Here is a 23,407-nt window from a genome sequence, read left to right as displayed (position 1 = left end):
TCTGTCCCCATATACCCCCATCCACTTTAACCACGATTTTCCCCCGGCCCTCCTGGAGGGACCATTTAATGAGTGGAGGGTGGGCAGCTGCCTTATAATATCTGATTTATACAAAAAGGGGACACTGCTCACCTTTGTGGAGTGTGCTGGGAAGTTTACGTTGTCCTCTACAAAAGAATTCCATTACCTGCAGCTTAAACATTGGGTGCATTAACCTCCGGTGCATCTGGCTGCAACCAGAGACCTGCTCCCAGTTGAGAAATTCGCACAATCTGGTACCACGATGAAGGGGTGCACTCCCTCATTCGAGCAGTCAGTCTGCAATCGACCCCGAGACATAGAAAATTCTGGGACGCAGCTCTCGCCACCCCGTAGGGGAAAAACAATGGGATTACCTTTATAAGGACATTGCCAAATGTAATCGCTCTATGTTTTTAAGGGCAGCTCATTATAAAATCATCATGTACGACTGGTATCTCTACCCCCAGAAACTACACAAGATTTTCCCTAACATCTCTGATAGATGTTGGAGGGGATGCGGGCTGCTGGGGGATTTTCGCCATATCTGGTGGGACTGCCTCTCTATACAACAATTTTGGAAGGAGATCTTATCCCAAATTAAATTAATTATGGGCTACCTAATTCCATACACCATGGAACACATGTTATTGGGGATACGGACCCAAGTCTGAGGTACAAAACGCAAGGAGACTGGGCCATCATGTGGCTCTGCCTTGGTGCCGCAAAAATGGCAGTAGCTGCAGCATGGAAGAAGCAGGAGGCTCCCTCCCTCACACAATGGCAAGCTAGGTTGTGACAAGCACTATCCCTGGAACGAATGACAGATATAGTGGATGATACAAGGAAGGGGTTTGACTAAATATGGTCCCCACTGGTGGGATGTCAATCAGAGCGTCTGCCCCTGTTGGCGTGTGGTCCTAGATTGAGAGCCCGCCCTCTTTTTCATATTTAGTAATCCAGGGATCTTCTTACACGCACCGTGCTATGAGACCTCCTGGGGCCCCGCCTTACTTCTGCTGAACAACACCCCCCCGGATTTGGCCAGAACTATATTGTAATCACCATGATACGATTGTTTTGTTCACCTTTTACTTTATTCTGAAGGTGGTAGTTTCTTACAGATGTACAAGCGCTGATTGTAATCTTGTCCCAGAAAGTCTACGAAGGCTATCTATGTAGCTTTGAAATACCAGGATGAATGTATCGGGGACACAAGTGGAGGAACGTTAGTTTTGCTGAGACCTTGTGAACAAGCTGTGTTACTATTTTGATATCTGTAACTCTTAGCCTGTAATTGTGCTTGATGCAACAGTACTTTTTCTCTAGTTGTTTAAAAGTCAAAAAAAGAAATTTGAAAAAGAAATGCTGGCTCTGAAATACTGGAGGTATTTTTTTGGCATATGGACCACCAATGTTATATGGGCAGTGTCAATGGCAACATTCTGGTACTAGCATACTGTATGTAATTCTTGGCATAAGGGAATACCCATAAGAAAATGTTGACATTGGCACATTAAAGGTAATTCTTAACATATAGGGAATGCTCAAGGCAAATTGTGAACTAAATGGGCCAAAATCCTGGCATGTTTTATGCCCCACCACTTTCAAAGATCACCAGCCACCAAGTGTGAAGTGAAGCAACCACCATAAAGGCTTAAGCGGGGGTGGCACTTGGGCAGGTTAGATTGTTTTATGACCTTTCCTTACTTTGATCTGTAGAGCAGTTCTTCAAAAATACTTACCAAGACAAAGCTGTGGGACTAGGGCCAAAGGGTGCCAAATAAGCCAAAAACAGTGACAGACAGAAAGAGAAATTAGTTACATTTTATAGAGAACATAAGTGAGAGGCAAATGGAGGGGAAGAGTGCAAAGCAAAGAAGGATAATAGAAGGAGAATAGAATCCATATAAGGAGAGAATGATAGCTAGCAAAAAGGAAGTTGAGTGGACAAGGTAAAAAGAATAATGGAAAGATAGGCAGCAAGAAGAAAAAATGGATAGAACAAATAAACAAAATGAAAACATCAAAAGTAGGAAAGAAGAGAGCAGGAAAATCGAATGAAATAATGGAAAGAAAGAAAGTAGAAAAAGAAGAAAAGGCGATAGAAGGAAAGAATTAACAAATTGAAGGAGTACAAAAAGGACGAAGGAGAGAATGAAGGGGAGAAGGAAGGACAAGAGGATGATAATTAGAGAGGGAGGAACAAAAAATTAAGTAAATAGAAATATAAAGGACAGAAAGACAGGAAGAATGAGTGATTGAATTAAGGAGGGAATGACAGATGGAAAGAGGAATGAAAGGAGAATGGAGAGAAGTTAAACAAGCATTGGCATAGCCAATAGGTCTCGCTTTTGGGACCTTATAAGTATTTAGTTATGCAACTGTTGCATGGCTAAAACACTTATAAAGGTCCCAAAGGCGAGACCTATTGGCTATGCCAATGCTTGTTTCACTGTGTCGACGAACTAAAGCATTTTTAATATTATGTACAACGTTGCTTCTTTAGCTTATGCAGCTAACAAACATTGACAAAGCCAATAGTCCTGGCTTGTTTTAGGTGTAATGTTACTTGTATTATATTTTACTTATTTATTTGTTGCAGTTTTATATAGCACAGACTTTACCCAAAGGTGCCAGAGCTCTTACAATAGAACCGAGTACGTTACATAAGAGATTTATACAGGGCTTTAAGTGGGATGAAAAAACTGAGGGGTCTCTCAAAGGGGCGTGGCCAATGTAATTAAGGGCATGGCTTAAAAACACGCAAAAGGTAAATACTTGCATTTTCTGTTTCTGTCATAGCATTCAGATATATGATACAAGTAACATCATACCTACAACGCAGGACTATTGGCTTTGTCAATGGTTGTTAAATGCATTAGATAAATAAGCAGCAACTATGGCTTGTATATAATATTGAAAAATCGTCCACTTAGAGCCCTGGTGACACCACGACAATGTTGCTGCTCCTGAGTTTCAAAAGAGAAGGGAAATCAAGAGAGAAAATGACTCTCTAAAGGATTTCCCTTCCCCTACAACGCTCAGCTGGCATGACGTCATGCCGTAACTTCTCCACTAGTGAAAAGTGAGCAGCGCACATCGATGTGCCTGCTGTCACTGCAGTCCGAGAAAAAATGGACCGCCTGTGCCAGGGCACAAAACAGAGCCCGATAGAAACCCGTTTCGAGGCCCCCTTTAAAAAACTGCCGGCGAGACCCGGCCCACTTAAAGCCCTGGATTTATATATATAACTGGGTGTACTGACAGAAACCGCAAAATACCAGTCGGGCGGCACACTATACGAGTTTATAAGCCACGCCCTCAATTACAGAGGACACAACCACTTTGAGACCCACCATTTTTTCATCCCACTTAAAGCCCTGTCTAAGAAACTGTATGAAACGAAAGAGCAGCATTCATTAAAGCATCTTCAATACGAAAAACGCATGAGCATTTTCGACTATTTTATGGACAAAACCTCTGTGCCCTTCAATCTTTGAATACCTTGATGTAGCCTGTGTCGTTGCACTGTACTTCACTTTGCGGCATGTATATATGTGATTTGTTTATAGCTCAAACGGTCCTAGCCAAAAAGCAGAGGAGACAGATTGTTTGATACCACAGATGCCTAGATACAATAAAAATATGATTTTGGAAGAAAGTTTGAGATGAGGGAACCCACCACCTTCGCACAAGGCACTGCGGGGCCCCTCAGGATACATCACAGGTGTGGGTGTACACATGACATAGGAAAATCTGTGTGACATCAGGCTAGTTTAATCAGTTGTTTTTACCGGCACTGAAGTATGTGGCTAAACATATTATATGTCACCTTGGATGTGCCAAGCGCGAGCCCGGCGAAAGGTTAAACCATGAACTGACTGGAGCTCACACAATGTTCTTTAAGAGTTTTTGGAAGCGTGTGAAGAGTTTGAGCTGGGAATTGCTCCTCCAGTAGTATGTCACGTTAAAAGTCACAGTGGCAGGGGCTCAACAAGCATTTGCAATTGAATCTGTGGCACAAAACACTCTGGAAATACAATGCACAATTTGTAGTTTACAGATCGCCTTAGAAGGCGATCAGAGAGTGTGTGTCTAATGAGCAGAGCTATTCGCATTTCATTACATGGTGAGTCGCCCATCATGTACATGCCTCTGAAAAAGTCTGCACGGCTGGCTGAATCAGCACCATGTCACACAAGACATCCCCGGTGAGCCAGCTTTTAAACTAACAGCACTTGCAAATTGAGAGGCAATAGTAATTTAAACAAGCGTTGGCCATGCGGCAGTAAAAGTAACGCCGCGCAGCCGTAAAAGCGAAAGTCATCGCGATAGCAAGGCGAGACCTAAAAAGGACAACAGAAAGCAAGAATAAAGACAGATAGAAGGACACGATGAAAGAAGAATTAAACAAAAAAAGATGGAAAATATTAATGCAAGAAAGAAGTAAACACAGCTAAATGCATTTTTTGACCAAATTCCTTCAAAATCAGGCTGTAAAATGCATTATTTTGCACCATTTTTTGCAGATTTTCCTTGGGCGAACAATTCTCAATAACTTTGATAGTGAAATTGTGATCACTCGAATTGCTCCATTAATTGTACGTCATAAGGCTCAAAATGGAGAGTATTTTATTTTCCTGCCTACTCTGTAGCCAGCCCACCAGCCGCCACCGTACATTGGATCAGAATGTCAGCATGAAGGTGTCTGGTAAGACGCGGCAGCCACTGGTCCACCCTCTCGTGCGTATTTGCTCGTACACAGTGCTTTAAATGGGCCGGTACTCACCGGTACTGAGCACCAACAATTCTCAGTGTTCTTGAATACTGGAACTTCTCCTTCTGCTAGGAGAGTACTGGTACTGCGAGTGGCAGCTGGGCTCAGACTTTGAGGTATGGGTACATGCAGCGCAAGTGCTGCTGAAAATGAGGCTTAATGAATGAAGAGTGTCTTTGAGCAGCTCTGATTGTCAATTGTCAGTGTATTCGGGTGCTGGGTTGCTGCTGCAGCCTTACATTCTAATTGTTAGTGCATCAGGAATGCGGAGATGTGGTCCAACTGCAACAGGTCCCGACATTGACACTGTTGCAATGTCAGAGTGTAAGGCTGCAGCTGAGACCCAGCGTTAGAATACACCACTATTGACTGTCAGAGCGCCTAACGCCCCTCAGCCAAGTTTGAGTCCTATGTGGAGTACGTAATTGTTACTTTTGAATAGTTTTATATAGAGTGAACTTAACCCAATGGCATTAAAGCCCTTTACATGACAAGCATGTTTTCTACATGAAAGCATACTTTTTTTTAGGTTGAGTCTGGGCAGCGCATTCACTGCTCTGCGAGGCATTTTTTTTGCAGTCTATGGGCTTCTCAACATACCCAGCGCTTCTGGTTGGCTGGTTGGCCTTGCTTTTGAAATTCCTTTACTCTGGTTGGTTAATAGTGTCCATCTGTCCTACCTATGGGGGCTTAGTTCCCTCCCAGGAGACGTCACTGATTGTTTCTTTTGGTTGCCCAACTCTGGCCACCTGTTGCCTCTTTGCCCACACCCCCTCCCTCCTGTCATTGCTTCCGTCCTTCCAGTGCTGCTGCTTTTTTTTTTTTGCAGTAGTAGCCTTCAGGTAGAACAAGTGTACTGCGGTGCATGCAACTCCTATCCTGATTTGAGACATGCAAAAATGTCTTAAGGGACGATGCGCTGGCTCATGTGAAGCCCGTTAGACTCCATGCTCATCCTCGTCCCACACCTGTATCATGCAATCCTTAAACACCGCCTCTTCTGATTGAAGTTATCTTTGCCCATTTCAAAACAATGACAGGAAGATGGGATGGGATAGGCCTGGCCCAGACCCCGCCCCTCGAACCATCTTGGGAAGGACTTGTCGCTTCACAGCAGTGACTTAAAGAAGCGATGCCACCTGCAGCATTTAGGGCTTCGAGGAAGTGGTAATAAAAGGTTCATTCTGCCCTCTACCCTGTAACTGATACACTGGTCACATGTGCAGCAGGACTCCTCTACTCTCAGCTGCCCCCGTAATATATCCCTGCGCACTTACTCTTAAGTACTCCTCAGCTTTCCGTTACATACCCAAGTACCCTATCAGTGCCACACTCACGATGCTCCTGTAAATCGGTGTCCCGGCTGCTGTTCTCTTATTGCTATTTTTGAAGTGGATGTTCCGCACCCACGCCCAAACCCTCTCCCCCAGGACAGCCGCAGACACCTCCGCGCCCCTAGTGACTGGTGTGACAGAAGATGCTGAAACAAGGTAAGTCCTGTGCAGTGGGATATGTGCTGTACAAACGGGGTGACTGCAGTGGAGCAGACTGCGAATGGTGTCAACTTAAGCAGAGTAGGCACATTATAGGCAGTGTTGAACAGGGTAAGGCAGTGTAGGCACCAGACAGGAGTCGGGTAGAGTTCGCATGGTGCAGGCAGTATCTGCATCGTTGTTGGGCACCAGTTGGGTACCTAGCAGCAGAGGTTGAAGAGCATAAAAAGTATGGGCACGGCGTTCCCGATAGGTCCTGCCCACTTTGACCTCGGCCGGGCAGCGAACAAGCAGTGGTAGTGGGTTAGGTTCACCAGAGAGAGTTGTGGTGAATGTTCCCCACTACACAAATACTTCCCCAGGCATCTTAACCTGAGGGAACATCTGGTGATTACAGTCCAGATGGGCTAGACCATGGTATGTGCATCACAGGAGTACTTGTAGCAGTTCACGTGCAGTGAAGCCAGGTAGTGAGCAGGATAAACACAGCTCAAGAGCGGCATGTTAGTGGAAGAACCACTTCCCTGCTGGCAGCATCATTGCAGTGCACACTGGTTTGAAAGTAGGGCAGTGCAGGAATTCATGGAGCTCTATAAGGGTAGTGTAAAAAAGGTAAGCATACAGCACTTCAATGGGAAGAACGAAAGGGTAAACGGTATCCATCTAGTGCTATTCCGGCACGTACGTTTACTGCAGTGTGGTGGTTGTTGGGCAAATGGGTTCAGAGCTGGCAGATCTTGACCAGGGTAAGTGTAGCGAGGGTTGGGTCTAAGCAGGTTAAGTACAGTTCCAATGCTGCAGCTGTGTCTGTGCTCCCAGTGGTAATTCCTCATCCTCAGTCATTTAGACAGTGCTGCAAGCTGCTTATCTGGTCCCGAGAGTAACTCCCCAATTCTAACTCCTCTAGGCAGTCCTGCAGCTGCTTCTCTGGTCCCGTCTGTAACTCCTCCATTCTAAGTCCTCTAGGCAGACGCTGCAGCTGTGTCTCTGTTCCCAGTGGTAATTCCCCATTCTTAGGGGCATATTATCAAGGACATGAGGAAATTCGATTTTCAATCACGATCGCATTGAGCCGCCATTTTGTGCTCTGCCGCCATTTTGTGCTGCCCTCACTCAGGCAGCACGACGAATGAAGTCTTCTCTGCTTTTCCTGCAATATTGTGTCAAAATAGCCTTGTGCCTCTGTTTACGAAGCTGGTGTTAGAGACTGGCCGAGTACACTAATCCCTGTCTGGTTTTCCTAATCCCTGTCTTAACTATCTGTTGGTTCACACTATTCTCTTCTGACTTTATCTCATCTTCTGGCCTTCGCTGTCCTCCGCTCGTATTCTCTCATTTCACAACTGTCCTCCAAAACACACAAACGTATCTCGCCACCTGCAAACCAGTTACAGACATGTTAATACCTTAACCTGTGGGAGGGATGGCAAACACCGTTGGAGGAGAGGCTTCTTCGAGTTACTCGATATCTTTGTTTTTCAACCTTTTCTATTGGACATGATTTGTCTTTAACCTTACCTTATTGGTCCTCTATGTATGTTTTAGGTGTGTTCTTTGTTAATGTATACGTTATCTATGTACTATATAAGATTGTGCGCCACGGAGTGAAGTGGCAGTCTCCTGAGAACATACTGTGTGTACTTCTAGGACAACTGTACTAGCTGCAGATAATAAAATCTGATCTTTTACGCCGACAGAGTGTCCCCGTCTCTCTGTTAGCTGAAGCAGGAGAACCCAGGAGATTAAGACGTACCCTGCGCCGCCACGCCCAATTGGTTCTGGTTCTTCAACTGGCGCCCAATGTCGGGCGGCTTCAGAGGTAGTGGTTCTGCCTGAAGGTCGTGAGGAACCCCGCAAGAAAATTCTGGAGGAATCGCGAGCCACGTCAAGCGACCCCTATATGTCAAAAGTGGTCCAAAGGTCTTTTGCATCGTGGTTACTCCTTCCTGACGGCTACTGACGACTGCTGCCCTGACTGCCGCCCTGCCTTGGCCCTCTTTTCGATGATGTATGGTAAAGCGAGACGATAGACGGGGCCTCTGTTGGTGTAAGAAGACATCTTAGTTAAGCATTGGTGGGTCGCTCCCACATTTGGTTCTTTGGTCCTTAGGTTCTTTGGTTCTTTGGTTCTTTGGTCCTTAGGTTCTTTGGTTCTTTGGTTCTTTGGTTCTTAGGTTCTTTGGGTCTTTGATTCGGGTATTGCAATAACCGAAGCCGAGGGGTAAGTACACTTGTGCTGTGTTAAGTATTTAACCCCCTTGATGTTTGTGAACAGTCTAGTGAAATAACGATGCCTGGTCTGACTAAGTTTGAGAAACTTTGTTGTTTTGGTTGTAATAGGGATTCCCGGCTGGAGGACTCTTGTCCGATTCCTTCGGTTGGAACTCCCACTTATGAGCTCTATTCTAAACATGGTGTTGGCCCTATTACCTTTAACGAGGCATGGATCCGATACACGAAGAATGATGGTGTTTTAAAATGGTCAAAAAATGGTAGCTTTGAGCCCGACATACTAGATAATTTGGAAACTATTTTATTTAAAAGAAAAGCCCGGCCGGCAATGTTTGACTCTTTCTGCCTTTGGCGTAAGGAAGCCAAACAGAGAAAAATTAAGCAAGAAAAACGAGATAAGAAAGCACAGAGTATGACAATTATACAGGCTGCTCAGCAGTTTAAAGATGATGAAGTTGATAATACGATGGAAATTTCAGAGAGACAGCATCGTATGGCAATAGATAAATGCTATCCGATGTTGCCAGCTTCCCCCTCTGATAAAAGAAAGGATTTAGAAGAGGACTCCTTGATGTCTCACCTATTAAGATTGCCTCCGCCCTATGTACAAGGTGCTAATGCACCCCCGTTGTTACAGCCTGTTCAGCCACCAGTTGCGCCTCCGCTTGCTCCGGCTCTTCCACATATGCCCCCTCAAGTATTGCCGCCTTTGCCAGCTTTGCCTTCGACTCCTTTACCTTCATCTTCTACGCCTTCCGCTCCTCCGGTAATTACTGATTTCCCTTCCATTAGTTCGCCTAATACCTTGTCCCCTATTCTTATGTCCAATTCTCCGTCTATGCGTAAACGACTTACAGAAACGGTCTCTGGTCTTTTATCTCCTTTCTTTGAGGCGTTAAATGTGTCTCCGGCTTTTTCTCGAAGACAGTCTCGTAGTCAGTTCCCAGCTTCCGAAGAACGAGAAAGGTTGGACTCTCTCGCTCGCAAATGGATTGAGAAGGGTCCTCGATATAGCGTACCCGACATTATGCCTACCTTCTCACAGTGGAATGCGCCTACGCAGAGATATGTCTTCAATACTATGTGTGATACTCTTGTTAAAGGTTGGGAGGATATGGACTTGGGTTCGGTTCCTCAGGGTCTGTTAGATATTCAGGCTAATTTTGATAAGGGACTCATTGTGGGTTCTAAGGTTGAGGACGCTGTAAAGACACTTGTTTCCTTTAGAACCTTATTTACTTCACAGACTTTTCTTGATTCCGATCCTTCAGTCAGGTTGACACTGAAAAATTATCCAATGAGAGAGGTTCCTCCGGTATGGAGAGAAGAGGTTCCAGGAGCAGGTGGTAATCCACCTATTCCTGCTCACTTCCAGCAAATATGAGTACATGTCCCCTGGAAAAGATCTGAAGTCCTGGCTCTTAAACAGTCTCTACCGGATCCTCGTAAGAACCCTGCAGGTTATTATAAAGAATTGTCACAAACTGTTGAAGTCTGCATCATGAATTTAGCAGATATCGATATGTTGATGGGGAATGTAGTTCCACAAGCGTTATGGGCTAGGATTCGTAAAGAGAATCATGCCCAAGAATTAGGTGGAGATTGGGATGCTATAATTGCCGCAGATAGAAACCAAGTGGGTGGTGCGAAGCCTGATGCTTTGATTTCAGAACTCCCTGGTAGGATTATTACATTAATGAAAACGATGATGCCTGCCTTGAGAGTTAACTGGGATAAACTAGCCGCATGTAAACAGAAGAAAGATGAGAGTGTTTCTGATTTCTTCACTCGTTTTGAGGAGACATTCATTGATCACAGTGGTCAGGACATGACTATGGAGGGTGGACAGCGATTATTTGTAGATAAGTTCGTATTTAATTTGCTTCCCGAGCTGTCGCATAAGTTGAAAGACTCCGAGAGTTCGTGGGCTGTTTCTTCTTCAGCTCAGATATTGGCTACTGCTCAATATTATGAAAATAGAGCTAAAGAAGAAAAAGATAAGCAAGAGAAAAAGACTAAAGAATTGAAAACTAAGGTTCTCTTGCAACAGGCTTATCCACCTCGTTATGCTCAGCCTCCGCAGTTTCAGAGGGTGTATCAAAAGCCTGAGCCATATATTCCGCGACCTTTGCTAGGTCCTAATCAATGTGCCTATTGTAGAGAATAAGGTCATTTCAAGAATAGTTGTCCGGTTTTATTGCAGCGCAGTGGGACACTATCTGCTCCACGAGGTCGTGCTGGCCTCCAGTCAGCAGAGGTAGAGGTCGAGGTATATTGACCCAAGAACAGCGTTCCCTTCCTCCCTCTAGTTCTGTGAACTACTTTGATCAGCAAAATGCTCGGTCTACACAGTATTACAATGAGGATTGTTATATTGAAGGTGAGAATGATAGTTTTCATGTTAACTAGGACAGCCATGGACAAAGTAAGGGAGTTGTGTCGATTCCAGTAGATCAGAATGGACCTTATATTAATGTCACTACAATGGGTGTTTCAGAGCCATTCCTTTTAGATAATGGTGCGATGAGAAGTTCTATAATTCATTAAAAACTCCCTAGGGCACCTTTGTCTGGCTTAACGAATGCATCTGTAGGTTTTTCTGGCGCCCCAGTTCGTAATCCGGTTTCTTGCCCTTTGCCTATTTCAATTGGCCCTTATGATTTAGAAGTTCCGCTTCTCTTAACGAATGGTTGTGGCGAGAATCTATTGGGCTTGGATATATTGAAAAGAATATATGCCACAATATCTTGTTCTCCTTCTGGTGTATATCTTACTTTAGGACAGAAACTGACTTCTCCAATGTATTTGTCAAAAGATCAATTCCCACCTGAATTGCTTTCTCTTCCTACAACGCTTTGGGCTACGGGTCCAAATGATGTTGGTTGTCTTGAAATTCCACCTTATGTTGTTACTCTCAAGCCCAATGCTGAATTGCCACGCATTCCTCAATATAGAATTTCCACTGAAGGTGAAAGAGCGCTTTTGGAAATCATTCAGGATTTGATTCAGAAGGATGTGGTTGAGGAAACGAGAGGTAACATATGTAATAGCCCTATTCTTCCTGTTCTTAAATGCACTGATCCTTCTCAACCTCCTGTTTATAGTTTTGTAATTGATCTTCGGGAGGTAAACAAAATTGTTGTACCACAGTTTCCTGTTGTCCCAGATATCACTGCGCTGTTGACGATAATACCTTCTACAGCGGTTTGGTTCTCTGTTATCGATCTGAAAAATGCTTTCTTTAGTATTCCCATTGCCGAAGAGAGTAGGGATATTTTTGGCTTCTCTCTTGGAGGCCGAAGCTTCCAGTTCAAACGCGCACCTCAGGGCTATTGTGAAAGTTCCTCTATTTACAGTCAAGCTCTGAAATGTCATCTTGATGCTTTTTCTTTGCCGTCTGGTGCTGCTCTCATTCAGTACATGGACGATTTGTTAATCGCTGCTGATTCAGAGGATATATGTAAGAATGTGACGGTTGCATTGTTGCGACACTTATCCGATCTTAATCGTAAGGTTTCATCTTCTAAGCTACAATATGTTCGCCGAGAGGTTACCTACTTGGGTCATCTCTTATCAAAGGAGGAAAGACGATTAACCCCAGGACGTATCCAAGCTATTGCGCAAATGTCTGTGCCATCCACACAAAGAGAGGTACGTGCCTTTTTGGGCATTACTTCCTATTGTAGGCAGTGGATCCCTAATTTCTCTCTGTTGGCCAAACCTTTGTTTGCACTCACTTTGAAAGATACGCCTCAGCGCCTTCCATGGACTGACAAATGTCAGAGGAGTTTTACTGACTTACGTGCTGCTCTGTACTAGGTACTCCTGATTACAGTAAGCCTTTTAAGCTCTACGTTCACGAAAGAGATGGTTGTGCGTTGTCAGTTTTAACGCAGCGATTTGGAGATAAACAGCGGCCATGTGCCTATTTTTCGGCTACATTAGATCCAGTAGCTAAAGCATTGCCTAGTTGTCTTAAAGCGACAGCAGCAGCAGCAATTTCTATTCGACAGTCTGCTGGAGTGGTGCTAGATAATACTCTCATTGTTATGGTGCCACATGCAGTGGATACTTTGCTAAACAGAACAAAAACACAGCATCTTACGAGTGCTCGTTTGACTGGATACGAGCTGACGCTTTTGGCTCGTCACGTGCACATCAAACGATGTAATACTTTAAATCCAGCTACTCTGTTGCCTCTTCCAGAAGAGAAAGGTGTTCAGGAACAACATGATTGTTTCTTTCGAACTGAGGAAGAGACAAAGGGTAGAATTGACTTAATAGATACGCCATTAGTGAATCCGGATGGAACGCTATGGGTAGATGGTTCTTGTTTTAAGCTTCCTAATGGAGAAGCAACTTCAGCCTATGCTGTTACTACTTTGCATACAATCGTGGAAACAGCATGCATCAGACATAATTCAGCTCAGGCAGCTGAACTGATAGCCTTAACCAGAGCGTGTGTGTTATCCAAAGGAAAAAGAGTGAACGTGTACACCGACAGTCAGTATGCTTTTGGTGTAGCGTTCAATTTTGGACGTTTGTGGAAAGAAAGGGGATTCCTTACTTCCCACAGCACTAAGATACAACATGGTCAGTTGGTGACTGATCTTCTTGAGTCACTTACTTTGCCTATCCAAATAGCAATTGTGAAGTGTAGTGCGCACAAGAAGATTACTAACGATATTGGTCGCAGGAATGCATTTGCGGATGAGGTAGCGAAAAAGACAGCCAGAGATGCTACAAGTCACATGTATGTTGCAGGCCCTGCAAATTGTGTCAGAGAGGAATGTATGAGGATACAGTAGAAAGTGTGAAATCAATTCAAGAAGAGGCTACAGAGAAAGAATTGAGTAGGTGGAAAGAAAGTACAGGAATGTTAGATGAGATGGGGTGTTGGGTGGAATTGTCCGAGCACCAACGTTGGCTGTTACCAGACGCTTATGTGCTACCTGTAGTTACTATGGCGCATGGTCCAGCCCACCTAAGTGCGAAAGGCATATGCAAGCTTCTGGCTCCAGTATGGCAAAACGAAGGAATACCGAAGTGTGCAGACAATATAGTGAAACATTGCATTATTTGCTTAATGTATAATCTGGGAAAGGGAACCCCAACTCCAGCAGGTCACTGTGCTCCTCCGACCTATCCATTTGAGGTGTTGCAAATCGATTACATTCACATGGAACGATGCAACAATCTCAAATATGTTCTAGTGGTGGTATGTGCCTTTTCCCGATGGATAGAGGCTTACCCCCTGAAAGACAATACTGCTTTATCTACAGCCAAAGTACTCCTTAAAGAGTTTTTTCCTAGATTTGGTTTGCCGTGCATCGTCTGGAGTGACAATGGGAGCGAATTTGTGGGCCAAGTCATACAAAAGGTTTGTGCAGGTCTTGGTATAAGACAAAAATTCCATGCGGCAAACCATCCACAATCAGCGGGTCTAGTGGAGTGCTTTAATGGCACCCTAAAACTCAAACTTGCTAAAGTACAGGCTAGTACAGGCCTTAGTTGGCCCGATGCACTACCTTTGGCTCTTCTATCTACCAGAACGGCTCTGCATTCTCGTTTGGGACTTAGCCCTTATGAGGTAGTTTTTGGACGCCCAGCCAATATATGGGGAGTCCCTCGCCCTAAAAAGTATTCAGACTTGCCATACCCAATGTTGATTGATTACTTGCACGACCTTACAACTAAATTGCGTGTTCTTCATCAACAGGATCAGAGCGCACTGCCAGAGGCCTCCACAGACTCAGGTCATTCCATCCAACCAGGTTACTGGGTCTGTGTGAAGAATTTCCAAAGGACGAAGAACTTGGAGCCTCGCTGGAGAGAACCCCGTCAGGTCCTCCTAGCCACTCGTACAGCAGTGAAGGTTGAAGGAAAGAAATACTGGATTCACGGCGTGCACTGCAAGAAGGTTCCTTTGCCTTTGCCCTTTGATCAGTGGGTCCGCAAGGGTATAAGTGACTCTGAAAGCGAGAAGGTTCCACGATTTGTACCCTTTAGTGATGCACGCTTGAATGGAGCACTGTCGGAAAAAGAAAACGACGACATTCTCCAAGAAGCTGTACCATCACATTTTCGTCTGAACACCACAAACCCACGAACACTGTTTCAGGATCAGACTGTACCTTATAAAACCCATTACGATTTAAGACCCAGACTGAAGAAGAAAACTTGAGATTCTCTCTTCTATGTAGTTTCTATCCCGGTTGCAGGGTCACGGTAGGAGTCTTGGTTGTGACCTGAGTAGTGGCAATAGGCCTGCAGGACTTGCAGTGTCATAGGACGGCAGACAATCGTGATCAAGTGATTAAGGAAGATTGCCGTGAGCATCCATTTAGAAGATGGAAACTACATTAGGCAAAAGAGAGAGAAAGAACAAAATGAAAAACAATCGTAAAATAATATACAGTCGTTGTGGTATAACTTTATGTGTTTTTATATTATTGTGTATTTTATTGGCGTGTATAGGATGGATTGTTTATGCTATGCACCAAAAAGTTGTCCCTTCTTCTGTTATTGTGCCTTCTTATTCCACAATTTCCCTGCATCTCTTTCATACACTTCCTCAACATGAACTCGTTAGAAGAATCGAATATTACAATAATTTGTTTATTCAATTATTACACCAACACCAATTAGTAATTAATACAACTGATTGTTGGGTGTGTGGATTAATGCCTCATACCACAGAAAAAGGGATGCCAAATTTAGTCCTTCCATTCTCTTATGAAGGTTCTGCTTGGGCTTATTTTGTAATTTTCTCTAACGCCTATCAAAGCCGATTTAAACGACCTGTCAGTTCTTATATTGGTGGACCAGATTTCAGTCATAGTTCATTGATAAAGGGAATGGTAGCTATGGCTAAAATCATGGAAATAGCAAAATTGCTGTCGATGAAAGAAAAGCATACGCTAATTGGAATGTCACTCATTACATCACAAGTCTTAGTGATAAGGTTAAACAAGGAAAATCTCCACCGATTTGGACTGTACCTCATCAAGGCAATTTCTGTTTGCAAATCAATGGTCAAACTACTGACCCCGAACAAAGAAAAAGCTTTTGTTCCCATACTTATATCCACTCCTCTCAGAATTCGCCGCCATTAGTGCCATCTCAGGGCACGTATTTCATCTGTCACGATAGAGCCTATACGTGGTTGCCGACTGGTTTTTCTGGAACTTGCTATATAGCTTTTCTTCTTCCCCCTACATACACTGCTACTTCAAATTTTCATAAAAACTGGTTCGTGTTGTAGAGACTACCATAGACATCACTGTAGGAGCTTTAAGTAATATTACAGCAGAACTCCAAGCGGATCGTCTTATGACTTTACAGAACCGAGTTGCCCTAGATGTTATTCTTGCAGATCGTGGTGGAGTCTGTAAATTTATCAAATCGAGTTGCTGTATTTATATACCTGATGACGCTCCGACAGTATACCAGGCCATCTCTAAATTACATATAATCTCTGAGTCGATTCATCAGGACGAAGGAGATTGGTCGTTATTGGGATGGTTTTGGGGACTACTGTCCAAATGGGGTTGGAAGGTGCTAACATTCCTCGGTATGGTTTTAGCCATCATTTTCTCTTGTTACCTTTATATGCACTGTGGTCCCGCCATCTGCGACCTTTGCGCTACTATGTGCATCCCAAAACCTAAGACACAAAGAACAGAGAATATTAGAATGATGTTACAGCAACAGCTTGATGACCTCATGGCCATCGACATCGACTCAGATTAACATGAGTCTGTGTATCTTGCCTGAGTTCTGTCAAAAGGAGGGTCTGAGGAAATTCGATTTTCGATCACGAATGCATTGAGCCGCCATTTTGTGCTCTGCCGCCATTTTGTGTTGCCCTCACTCAGGCAGCACGACGAACGAAGTCTTTTCTGCTTTTCCTGCAATATTGTGCCAAAATAGCCTTGTGCCTCTGTTTACGAAGCTGGTGTTAGAGACTGGCCGAGTACACTAATCCCTGTCTGGTTTTCCTAATCCCTGTTTTAACTATCTGTTGGTTCACACTATTCTCTTCTGACTTTATCTCATCTTCTGGCCTTCCCTGTCCTCCACTCATATTCTCTCATTTCACAACTGTCCTCCAAAACACACAAACGTATCTCGCCACCTGCAAACCAGTTACAGACATGTTAATACCTTAACCTGTGGGAGGGATGGCAAACACTGTTGGAGGAGAGGCTTCTTCGAGTTACTCGATATCTTAATTTTTCAACCTTTTCTGTTGGACATGATTTGTCTTTAACCTTACCTTATTGGTCCTCTATGTATGTTTTAGGTGTGTTCTTTGTTAATGTATATGTTATCTATGTACTATATAAGATTGTGCGCCACGGAGTGAAGTGGCAGTCTCCTGAGAACATACCGTGTATACTTCTAGGACAACTGTACTAGCTGCAGCTAATAAAATCTGATCTTTTACGCCGACAGAGTGTCCCCGTCTCTCTGTTAGCTGAAGCAGGAGAACCCAGGAGATTAAGACGTACCCTGCGCCACCACGCCCAATTGGTTCTGGTTCTTCAACTGGCGCTCAACGTGGGGCGGCTTCAGAGGTAGTGGTTCTGCCTGAAGGTCGTGAGGAACCCCGCAAGAAAATTCTGGAGGAATCACGAGCCACGTCAAGCGACCCCTATATGTCAAAAGTGGTCCGAAGGTCTTTTGCATCGTGGTTACTCCTTCCTGACGGCTACTGACGACTGCTGCCCTGACTGCCACCCTGCCTTGGCCCTCTTTTCGATGATGTATGGTAAAGCGAGACGATAGACGGGGCCTCTGTTGTGAGTGAAGTGGCAGTCTCCTGAGAACATACCGTGTGTACTTCTAGGACAACTGTACTAGCTGCAGCTAATGATTTGGGAAAAAGGGGGTGGTGATGGACAAAGTTTCTGAATGATGCAGAATACTCTTACCAAGTCAAGAGATCATGGTTTTAATCCATCACCGTTTTTTAGCTCACTGCACCATCCCAGCTCAGAACCTGGCTACATGCAAATTAGTCTGTACCTGTCCCAGTGCATGATGGGAACAGGGCAAACCAAACTACCAAGCCAATTCTTATACTGGGAAGGAAACAAGCATCCAGGGACCGGTTTCTGGCATCACAGCCTTCGTCGGCCCGGCTTGCCTGAATCCTGATGGTGCAATGAGCAAGGGACTCACGTCTGAGCATACCCTCCCACACTGAGTGTGGTTAAAAACGATTTGGGAAAAAGGGGGTGGTGATGGACAAAGTTTCTGAATGATGCAGAATACTCTTACCAAGTCAAGAGATCATGGTTTTAATCCATCACCGTTTTTTAGCTCACTGCACCATCCCAGCTCAGAACCTGGCTACATGCAAATTAGTCTGTACCTGTCCCAGTGCATGATGGGAACAGGGCAAACCAAACTACCAAGCCAATTCTTATACTGGGAAGGAAACAAGCATCCAGGGACCGGTTTCTGGCATCACAGCCTTCGTCGGCCCGGCTTGCCTGAATCCTGATGGTGCAATGAGCAAGGGACTCACGTCTGAGCATACCCTCCCACACTGAGTGTGGTTAAAAACGATTTGGGAAAAAGGGGGTGGTGATGGACAAAGTTTCTGAATGATGCAGAATACTCTTACCAAGTCAAGAGATCATGGTTTTAATCCATCACCGTTTTTTAGCTCACTGCACCATCCCAGCTCAGAACCTGGCTACATGCAAATTAGTCTGTACCTGTCCCAGTGCATGATGGGAACAGGGCAAACCAAACTACCAAGCCAATTCTTATACTGGGAAGGAAACAAGCATCCAGGGACCGGTTTCTGGCATCACAGCCTTCGTCGGCCCGGCTTGCCTGAATCCTGATGGTGCAATGAGCAAGGGACTCACGTCTGAGCATACCCTCCCACACTGAGTGTGGTTAAAAACGATTAGGGAAAAAGGGGGTGGTGATGGACAAAGTTTCTGAATGATGCAGAATACTCTTACCAAGTCAAGAGATCATGGTTTTAATCCATCACCGTTTTTTAGCTCACTGCACCATCCCAGCTCAGAACCTGGCTACATGCAAATTAGTCTGTACCTGTCCCAGTGCATGATGGGAACAGGGCAAACTCATATTCTCTCATTTCACAACTGTCCTCCAAAACACACAAACGTATCTCGCCACCTGCAAACCAGTTACAGACATGTTAATACCTTAACCTGTGGGAGGGATGGCAAACACTGTTGGAGGAGAGGCTTCTTCGAGTTACTCGATATCTTAATTTTTCAACCTTTTCTGTTGGACATGATTTGTCTTTAACCTTACCTTATTGGTCCTCTATGTATGTTTTAGGTGTGTTCTTTGTTAATGTATATGTTATCTATGTACTATATAAGATTGTGCGCCACGGAGTGAAGTGGCAGTCTCCTGAGAACATACCGTGTATACTTCTAGGACAACTGTACTAGCTGCAGCTAATAAAATCTGATCTTTTACGCCGACAGAGTGTCCCCGTCTCTCTGTTAGCTGAAGCAGGAGAACCCAGGAGATTAAGACGTACCCTGCGCCACCACGCCCAATTGGTTCTGGTTCTTCAACTGGCGCTCAACGTGGGGCGGCTTCAGAGGTAGTGGTTCTGCCTGAAGGTCGTGAGGAACCCCGCAAGAAAATTCTGGAGGAATCGCGAGCCACGTCAAGCGACCCCTATATGTCAAAAGTGGTCCGAAGGTCTTTTGCATCGTGGTTACTCCTTCCTGACGGCTACTGACGACTGCTGCCCTGACTGCCGCCCTGCCTTGGCCCTCTTTTCGATGATGTATGGTAAAGCGAGACGATAGACGGGGCCTCTGTTGTGAGTGAAGTGGCAGTCTCCTGAGAACATACCGTGTGTACTTCTAGGACAACTGTACTAGCTGCAGCTAATAAAATCTGATCTTTTACGCCGACAGAGTGTCCCCGTGTCTCTGTTAGCTCAAGCAGGAGAACCCAGGAGATTAAGGCGTACCCTGCGCCGCCAGGCCCAATTGGTTCTGGTTCTTCAGACAGCGTTAAAAATTATCGCCGGTTTAGCTGCAGAAAACTGCTACTAAAGCGGCGATAATGGGCTTGATAATGTGCCCTGGAGAATTCCAATAGAAGTCCATTTTCTGGTGTGAACATGGGCTTCTATTGGAATTCTCCAAGGCATATTATCGAGCCCATTATCACCACTTTAGCAGCAGTTTTCTGCCACTAAACCGGTGATAATTTTAACGCCGTCCTTGATAATATGTCCCCAAGTCCTCTACTCAGTGCTGCAGCTGCATCTTTGTTCATACTAACCCTGGGCATAGTTTGCGTAGTAGCGCTACGCGTAGCTATGCGAAGTGAACTCTGCACTACGCGAGATACGCGTAGCACTACTCAAACTCCGTAGTGCGCTGCTCGCGATGATTGCACAGTGCGGGATGCTTGTCCGCACTGTGCAATCATTGAAAACGGCATCTTGCACAGTGCGAGCTGTCGTTTTCTACCGCTCGAGTAGATTTTTACTCGAGCGCTGCCGCTCGAGTAGATTTTTACTCGAGCGACAGCTTTCTCAACGTAGACTGGTAGTTTCTCATGTCGACCACTCGCAATGAGAAACCTGACCTCCCCGCGATGAGAATTTCGCCGGGAGTTTTATTTTCCACGCTCGCGATCGGCAACTTGATGTTGCTGATCGCAAACGAGGAAAAAGTCTCGCCGGGATGTCATTTTGCTCGCTCGCGGTCGCCAAGTTGACGTTGAGGACCGCGAGCGAGCAAAAAATGCCAACTACGCTACGCGATTTAGCGCTGTGCAACGTGCAATTCGTGTAGCGCGAAGTAGCACAAACTACGCACACTTCGCAAGCGTAGCGTAGTTGTCCGCCCAGGGTTAGTTCATACATCCAAACTAAAATACATAGGTAAAACACATTCTCATGTACAAGGCCAATAGCTCTAACTCTCAAAAATACAAGACCTATTGCATTGCAAATGCTTGTTGTTTTTATGGTATGGGAAGGTCAAAGCCCATCGTCGGGTCAACTTCCTTTGATTCGAGGCACTTCACTTAATCTCCCCTGTCATCAAAATAAAAAAGTATGCCTTTGTGTAAAACTTCTGCTTCTCCTGAAAAGCGCTTGACTGCCCTCAGGCAGTGGCATAGCCTGTGGCGGCCCTCGAGTTTGCAGCCCACTGTCGCATGTAAGAGAGGGAGGGGGGTGCTGGCGATTCCTGTCCTCGACGGCCACAGGTAAGGGGGGAGGCCGCCGCCCCCAAAACTCGTGCCTGCCTCAGGCCAAGTTCATGCTTTATAAAGCTGCAAAAAGCAAACCAAGAATGTCCTGCACATATGAGCCGAACTTAGCCGAAGGGCAAGGCAGGGGCGTAACACAGGCCCCGCATCCCCGCGGTGCGGGGTGGCCCCCATCCTCCAGGGGGCCCCCTCAGCACCGCACTTCAGCTGGAGAGCTCCAGATTAAGTTCAGAGGGGGCCCCTCCACGTACCCTGCAGGGGGGCCCCCTCAAGTTTCGTTACGCCACTGGGGCAAGGGCACTAAAGAGGTTTACATAGTATAAGAAAATGCTGCTATAGTTAAATGTCTGCCTCCCAGACAGTCCCTTACTAGACCTTCAAGACCCACCCTCATCAGTTTGGTGAGTCCAGCACTTCTCTTTTTCTATTTTTAAGCACTGCTCATAGGCACGTGTGTCCGGGCTCACCGGGGGACAATGGGCTGGCTGCTACCACATCTTTCACCAGTGCCCTGTCTGTGGGGGCACTGTTGAGTCGGGTTTCATTTGCGCACTCCTCCGTAAAATAATACCCATATGTTTTATACAAAACTATTACCAGTGCAAAAAAATTGAATTCACCAGATAGACGAGGAAGCCCAATAAAAAAAACTGTTCCACAGCAATGTTTTCAGTCATTGTCGGAAAATAAACAAAAGCAGGCAGGAAACTGATGGTAAGGGAAAGTGAATTTGAAATGGGGATTCCTTTAACCGAGAACGAACGGATGTGGGTTGAGATTCTCGGAAAGCCGAGTTAAAATAGATTTATACTATCCAACCCACAGATTTGAACGGATAGCCCGAGTTTTGCAGCCAGAAATGAGGGGGACTCCATAGGGTATGTTCTTGTGGGAAAAAGAAACAACTTGAGTAAGTCCATGAAGCGATGTGCTCAGGACTGTGCTGGCCACAGACAGAAGGACCCCCTCGAGAAAAGAGAGTTGCTTCAGGCAGACCTGCAAGCTTGACGTGAACTGTGTGACTAAGGACTGGACAAGAAGAGTGGAGTCGCAGGGTGATAGAAATAACTTTTATGAAAGAGTTTCATGGAAACGATGTAATCGTTTATTGCTTAATTAAATTTTGCATGTGCTTATATGAGGATTTAAACAAAAATCAAAGACTTGGGTGATGTGTCTGAAGATAATATATATATATGTGGGAGCAATGTCGTTTGGATATATATATATATATATATATATATATTAGCATTTGTTATGGCAATTTCTTCGAAATGTAAATAAAAGGTTTTGCAATCGACGAGTTTAAACGGTACTCAGTTAATTGGCCTGGGAAGCATGAGTGGTCAATAAGACTTGTGCACAGATGTGAGTAGCATGAGTTTAACTCACTGAGCCATTTGACAGGACAAGGGAGCAGCACGGTCAAATCCTGCATCCATATATGTAAGGCACTCTGCAGTTTTTGCTCAAGCTTAATAGATATTCAGCTTTCGTAGCACTAAGATTCAAAGGATGGTCTGACATTCATTGCTCAATCCCTTGCAGACAGCTGTTCAGCAGGTGAAGATTATGGATGATTCCTGCAGGTAAACAAGTGTCATATGTGTACTGGTGTATGCAGAAGCCCAGCTACTGAATTCAGTATGCTAGTAGTCCCCTCTTTTTTCATGGTGTGCATGTTCAATGGATTTAAGAATGGATCCACCTATCACTGTGGCTTTTCATGTCTGCCCCATCTGCAGCATTCTTTTCGGTTCATTCTTTATTGTTACTCATTCAAGCACAGCTATTTCTTTCCTGCTTTTACCTGTGACTGCTCGTATTTCCCCTCTGTCCTCTCCCGTGACCTCCTATATACCCCTTTCACCCAGAACCCAGTGCTTGTGTCTCCTCATGTTTTCCCATTTACCTTTTTTACTACCATGCCTTTTCTTCTCATGCTTATTTTTCATTCATTCTCTCGAGACACTGCCCATACTTCCTGCCTCTTCTTCTAATGTTTCTCCTCGCACCTTATTTCAGTTACTGCCTGGTCCACCTACCTCTACTTCTTTTGTTCCTCCTCACACCAAATGTGAAGGACTGTTCGGTCCTACCACCTTTTCTTGTGCTCCTCCTCACATATTTCAGCGACTGCTCGGTCCTCCTATCACGTCTTCATATTAAGGTAATGGAGAGTCATTTATCAGGATGTCTTTCAGTAGCCATATTTGATTCATAGAAACTGTTGCATGACAACGGATGGACACGGAGGTAGCTCAAATGCGAGCATGTGTTGTTATTGTGCAGCAAAGTGTGAGTACTAAATTTAGCAATGTTTGCTGCTTAGTTGCTTGCTTGATTTCCATTTAAAATGTAAATGATTGCATCGTCGTCTTGATCTATAAACGTATATATTCTTCTTGTCAACCCATATAGCCTATGTTACCTACTGAAGTCGGTGCTGGACTGAGGATTGTTTCTGGGATTGACCTACCGCGTCCTTGATACTACCTGCAGTGAAAGTGGAAAATTGTGGTCATCATTAGGACCATGGGACTGTCTTGTTGTTTGCTACCAAGTAACTAGATATCATGTGAGTGGAATGATTCATTCTTAAACTTTTTTCATTGTAAGTATAGCGCAGATAGATTCCCAAAAC

Source organism: Triturus cristatus, chromosome 4_1, assembly GCF_964204655.1.
Source record: "Triturus cristatus chromosome 4_1, aTriCri1.1, whole genome shotgun sequence".
NCBI classification, from domain to species: Eukaryota; Metazoa; Chordata; class Amphibia; order Caudata; family Salamandridae; genus Triturus; species Triturus cristatus.
The sequence above is the reverse complement of the archived record's forward strand: the minus strand, read 5'-3'. Positions refer to the sequence as shown.